General features: G+C 32.5%; 1 pseudogene across 1 annotated transcript; it reads left to right on the forward strand.

Moving 5' to 3' along the window:
* Positions 1–5,286: 5,286 nt before the first annotated feature.
* On the forward strand, positions 5,287–6,123 carry LOC101013755 (annotated as a pseudogene). The gene has a single exon (XR_159881.5). The product of XR_159881.5 is annotated as a translationally-controlled tumor protein pseudogene (transcript).
* The last annotated feature ends 688 nt before the right edge of the window (positions 6,124–6,811 follow it).

Genomic DNA, 6,811 nt, shown 5'->3' on the forward strand with positions numbered 1-6,811 from the left:
AATTTAATGTGACATATTCTCCACCTAAGCAACTGTTTCAGCTGGATATTCATTGGGCTGTAAGTAAAAATGTGACTTAAACATGTTGGTATTTATGTGTCTTATTTAACTAAAAGTCTCTTGAGGTGAGTAGGCAGGTTTGGATTAGTACTGAGTTATATTGTTGAAGTGAGTAGGCAGGTCTGGACTAGTACTGAGTGATATTGTTGTCTATGTCTCCATCCAAATCTCGTCTTGAATTCCTACATGTTGTGGGAGGGACCCGGTGAGAGGTAATTGAAACATGGGGACAAGTATTTCCTGTGCTGTTCTCCTGATAATGAATAAGTCTCACAAGATCTGATGGTTTTTAAAAGAGAAGTTCCCCCACACAAGCTCTCTCTTTCTTTGTCTGCAGCCATCCATGTAAGACATGACTTGCTGCTCCTTGCCTTCTGCCATGATTGTGAGACTTCCTCAGCCACGTGGAACTGTAAGTCCAATTAAACGTCTTTCTTTTGTAAATTGCCCAGTCTCAGGTGTGCCTTTATCAGCAGCATGAAAATGGACTAATACGTTGAGGTTAAACTTTTTGTTTCTTGGGGTAGGTTTCCATTATAATTTTATTGCATAGAATTATAGGCAATATAATTACTTCATTCTCAAAGTATCGAAGTCCTTCATCCTCTCCAGGTTCTGTATACACATTGCAGTAAGGAATATAATAAAATTTTCAAAATACTAGAGTCTATGCAAAATATATACTTGTTTGGGTGTTTTCAAGTTTCTCCTAGTAACTTACATCATTTTGTCCAGAATTGTGTCAAAGACCCAAGTTAAATCTTTGTTGAATGTAGGGTCTGGAAAGATATTGCTAACTGCAAAAATTGCAACCATGAAATACTGAAGCTCGTTTAGTAAAGGCAAAGTGGAGATTTAAAATTTAATGAAATACTAGTCATAATTGCAGTAATTGTCTATTTAAGAAATAAAATCAGGGAGTTCCAATTATATTGGATAATCTTTTAAAGATAACCTTTTAAATGATAAAATTATTATCATTTAAAATGATAAAATTTTAAGATAATCTTTTAAATGATCATTACGTATCATAATGAAAAAACTTCTAAATTACTAAAAATTATTGTAAAATTACTCTTTGATGCATTTATCCATTGTGAAGTATTTGCTTTAGGATCTGACTACTTGGAATTCAGGATTTCAGTTGTACTTACGTGACTACTGTGAATGCTGCAGTGTTTTTTTGTAGATCCACCTATCTGGGCCCAGAGAGCTGTTCTGTGTGTGTTTTGGAGGGAGGCGGACTTTAAGTAGGGTCTGTCATCCAGAGTACTCCATCCTCAATAACACAATTGAGTAGTCCAGAGTTATACACCTGATCCAACCCAGAGCCTTTCTGAGGAGTTTTTAAAACTAAATATGTTAAAGCAAGCCAGTATCTCCCCAGGCTTGGAAATCATAATGCTTACAGGTAATACGTGTACAGATGAAGGAAAACCAAGTTGATATACAATGAGAGGCAAGAATGAGCCAGTTGTTCCTGAGGTTCAGCTATAAAGCCTAATCTGATTGTTTTGGGTTGTTGCAACCCTTTTTTTTCTGTGTTACATTACACTGTCTTTTCCGGATTAGCTCAATTTATTTTAGTTTATCTATTTTTGAACAGTAGATCAAGAAAAGAATCTGGACATTTATCCCAGTTAACATTGATGAATAATTTGTGGTATTTTTTTCCAATAAAAATAAGCAGCCTCTTTATCTGATAGAAATATCAAATTATAAAATCTAGAATGTGATTTGGTACCAGGTATAAAAATACTATATACTAAAAAGTGAAATAGTATAGTAGTTATGAGATGTATCAGTTGAGATATGCTCAATTATCTTGTAGTAACCAACAATAAATCATCATAGTTGTGCACGATCATGAATGTTTTATTTTATGAGTTCATCTCAGGTTGGTGCAAATTCTACTCTAAATGTCCTGTGGGAATGCAGACTGGCTGATGACCTGCATCTAGAATATTATCAGTGTCATGGAAAGAGAGGACAATGCATGACTATGGGTTAGCTTTTATAGCTTTTAATTAGAAGTGCCATGTGCCACTTATATACAAATTCATTAACCAAGTTACAGGACTACTCCCAAATTCAAAACAGTGAGAAACTGGTCAGTATTTTGTGTGATAATAAACACTGAATAAGGAGAGACTCTGGAGATGTCCTAGGTTTAAATTTTGGCTTGTCTATTTAATAAAAAATGTTACTTTAGGCAAGTTAAATAACCTCTCTGTGCATCATGTTCTTCACACACACACACACACACACACACACACACACACACAACACACACACAAAACATGTAATTTTAGGAATAACTTCATAAAACTGATATAAGGATGCAGTAACATAATGACTAAAATATGTATATCATATTATATGGCTCAAAAACATCAGCTTTTTGATAATAAAAAATGGCATTATTGGATTCAAATTTTGATTTAAAACATAAAAACTTGACTTAGATAAGAATGATAAATGTGCTGTAGTTCTAATCCATATAATATTAATGAAACTGCTACTGAAAGATTATATGACTAAATGCCTTTGTCAGTAGTAGATTGTTTACCTGGGGCTTTCATTGTCCATGTTTGTTGTCTCAGCAGTCTTCAATCTTTTTACTTGTTTTTATAAAAGACGCTTTGATAAGATATAACATAAAACTGGACCTCACAGCATATTAAAATAAAAATACAAGCTGTTACCGAGGAGGTAGTCTAGCCGAATGTTGAACAATTGCAATGATTAGTTTGGTAATTGTACCCTCTGCAATATAGAAGTCCATAGCAGTGGTATCTATTGTTTAGGAGGTCACCTTTACATTATCCTCTGAAAGAACTCATACTTTTTCATTATTATTACTTGTTGAAATTCATTTATCCCTTTGTTTACATAGAGAATGTCTTAAATGAATTTTGTATTTATCATTCAGAAAGTCAAACATTTTCTTATTTGGACTTGATATTTTTTATAGCATAGTTTAGCTTCCACAACATAGAAAACTATGGTGTGGAAACCAAGCTATACCTAAGAGGAACTTCATAACATATTGTTTCTCAAGACAGAAATAATCATTTTTTGCTATTGTTACTTGCTGGTCTTTTAGGCTTTTATTGACTAAGTTAATCTATCTGCTTTGGGTTTGAGTACTCACTATTTCTACCCCTGTTGCTTCTGGAACAACAGGGACAATATTTTTTACTGTTTTCTCAAAAGAGATGGATTTTTGCCTCATTTTTTGCCATGGATCACTTGCTAAGATTGATTTGACCAAAAGTATCTTTCTTTTTCAATTGCCTTTCTCTGCCCTGAATTCAGTATACAATAATTGTCTAATCAGCCAATTGTTTGCATTTTACAACAACTTTCTAAATATCTGTATCACTATTTTCTCAAAATCTTAACTAAAAATAAGAAAATGTTTTTAGCTATCACATTTTATTTGAATGTAAAAGTAATATTCACAATAAGCAATGCGTTGCTATTTTATATTTTGTATAATTGTAAATATTAACATATTTATTAATTTGTATATATCTCCATACATTAATGAGATAACATTCATACCTTAAAAATTGTTTTCAAAAATTTATATTACAGTAAACTGCTTATGGTCCTATTTGATTGAATAAGAAATTTTGAGACCTAATAAGTTCATGTTTATAACACATTTGAGAGATACTTAATATATGCCTTTATTTTATCAATCATGGCTAAGTCCTTATGTATTTCTACTACAAAATAGACATGTAATCAAAATAGCTAGAATACCAAATGAAATGAACTGTAATTCAACAAAAAGACATGCAAATAATTCACATCATTAGGACAACTATCATTTTGAGGTGATTTTTTTATACTCTGTGAGAATCAGAGTGGAATTGTGCAGTTTACACATTTAATACGTTATTTTTCTATAATTGCTATGTATTCAACCCATGGGCAATGACTTATGTGAATAAAGTAGACTAGAATTACATTGAGAATTTTATTTTCTTATTTTTGTAATCCCATGAGAAGACCTGCAAATTTCTTGCTCCTAAATTTTCTTCATGGATGTCTTAGATAAGAAGATTTAACTTTTGTGCGGCCTGAAGTTAGGACATTCAATAAGATGGCAAAAATTTAAAATAAGTCTAGCCAGAAGAACTGATTGAAAGATATATTAGAAGGATGAAAAGAAAAATAAGTTAAAAGTACCATTTCATCAATTTTTAAACAAACAATATTTTTCCTGTCAAGCCTATATGAATAATTTTTTTAAAAAAAACATGAAAATGACAAACACTACTTAAAACAGCCAACATTACCTACTTTTCCAATAAAACTATTAGAGAGATAATGGCCACTGCAGATTGCCTTTTAGAAATTTCACCAACTGAAATCAGGGTATTTTGTGAGGATGCACTGAGTCCTTGGCTGAAGGTGAGGTTTTTAAAGTTCATGTTGGCATGTTAGATAGGGTTCTTAGTGGTAGATAAGATAAAGTATAAATGAAGCCAAAATATGTAGTTGCTTAAATTTCAGTAGATATAGGGTGTTGAATCCCAACAGATAATTTGGTTGCTGGTGATAAAATGGGATATAATAATATGTTTGTACATTGGAATATTTTTATTTGAATGCAAAGATAGTCATCTATAAAGATATTTCTGATTAAATAAGTAAAGTTTATTTTAATAACCATAATACTGAATGATTTAATTTATTATCATTAAACCACATAAGTAAAATCAATATATGTTATATATATTTTATATATGTTTATATATATATATATCTCTACCTGTAGATGCATAAATAAGAGATTAGCTATGCCTAGATCAAACCATACATTTGTGAGTAAAATAAATATTTATTATGGTATGTCACTGAGATTTTGTGATTGTTCACAAAATATTATTTAGGCAATAAAATATACTAGGTTAAAAGCAGGGGCATGTGGAATGCTAAATGCCATTATCATGATTTAACACATATGTAAAATTAAATACTGAATTAATTCAAATCTGATTGGACCACAAGGAATAGCTTCAAAACAGAAACAAATGTTCAACAGTCTAAATTGTAGTCAGAAATGAGTTTGATATATGGATTAGAATACGCATTTAGATAGCACTAACTATGAATATTTGAGTATAGCTTAGAGTAAGTGTATGGTATTCAAGTAAAGACAAATGAGCATTGTATTGTAATTTATGTAGGGGAAAACAAATCAGGATCGCTTTTCCGCCCGCTCCCCGCTCCCCCCAGCGCCGCTCCGGCTGCACCACGCTCGCTCCGAGTTTCGGGCTTCTGCTAAGCTAGCGCCGTCGTCTCCCTTCAGTCGCCATCATGATTATCTACCGGGACCTCATCAGCCACGATGAGATGTTCTCCGACATCTACAAGATCCGGGAGATCGCGGACGGGCTGTGCCTGGAGGTGGAGAGGAAGATGGTCAGTAGGACAGAAGGTAACATTGATGACTCGCTCATTGGTGGAAATGCCTCCGCTGAAGGCCCAGAGGGCGAAGGTACCGAAAGCACAGTAATCACTGGTGTCGGATATTGTCATGAACCATCACCTGCAGGAAACAAGTTTCACAAAAGAAGCCTACAAGAAGTACATCAAAGATTACATGAAATCAATCAAAGGCAAACTTGAAGAACAGAGACCAGAAAGAGTAAAACCTTTTATGACAGGGGCTGCAGAACAAATCAAGCACATCCTTGCTAATTTCAAAAACTACCAGTTCTTTATTGGTGAAAACATGAATCCAGATGGCATGGTTGCTCTATTGGACTACCGTGAGGATGGTGTGACCCCATATATGATTTTCTTTAAGGATGGTTTAGAAATGGAAAAATATTAACAAATTTGGCAATTACTTTGGATCTATCACCTGTCATCATAACTGGCTTCTGCTTGTCATCTACACAACACCAGGACTTAAAAGACAAATGGGACTGATGTCATCTTGAGCTCTTCATTTATTTTGACCGTGATTTATTTGGAGTGGAGGCATTGTTTTTAAGAAAAACATGTCATGTAGGTTGTCTAAAAATAAAATGCATTTAAACTCAAAAAAAAAAAAAAGAAAAAAGAAAACTATGGATCTTGGCAATTCACTGGATCTGAGTGATGCCTACCAAATATGGGAGAAATAAAATTATTTCAAAACCTATGGGACTTAGAGAGTGATATCAATAAAAATAAGCATAAGAAAACTGATGGAGTTAAAGAAAATGTCCATTTATAGCATTTTGAATATGACATATATATTCATCAAATTGCCTTAACTTATAGAAGTTTACCTTTAAGAGAATCATATATTCTCTTAGATATGAATTTTTTGGAGAATATGGAGTTAATAGAAAGTAAGCAATATGCAGTGTTAAATAAGGATAGGCTATGTTTCCTAAATGCAAAAAGTTATTCAAAAAGTTTGTACTTTTTTATTATATACCAAATGAATTATTTTCTATAACAGTGAAAATAAAATAAATGAAAAGTAGGTCCATTAGTTACAATTTGATAGCATGGATAAGATTTAAATTAGCCATTTAAAAACTTAAAGAAGTATATAATTACCAAAAGCTTGGTAATTAAAAAATATAATCTAAGGTCAGCTATAGGGAGATTATATAGGCCAATATTATAAATTTGGGGGACAAATTAAAGTGAAATTCAAATAATATCTTGATGGTTGTATTTAATTAGGTAAAGAGCCACAAACAGACACTAAAGATAAAGCAACCAGAAAGATTTA

This window comes from Papio anubis, chromosome 1, assembly GCF_008728515.1.
Source record: "Papio anubis isolate 15944 chromosome 1, Panubis1.0, whole genome shotgun sequence".
Lineage (NCBI taxonomy): Eukaryota > Metazoa > Chordata > Mammalia > Primates > Cercopithecidae > Papio > Papio anubis.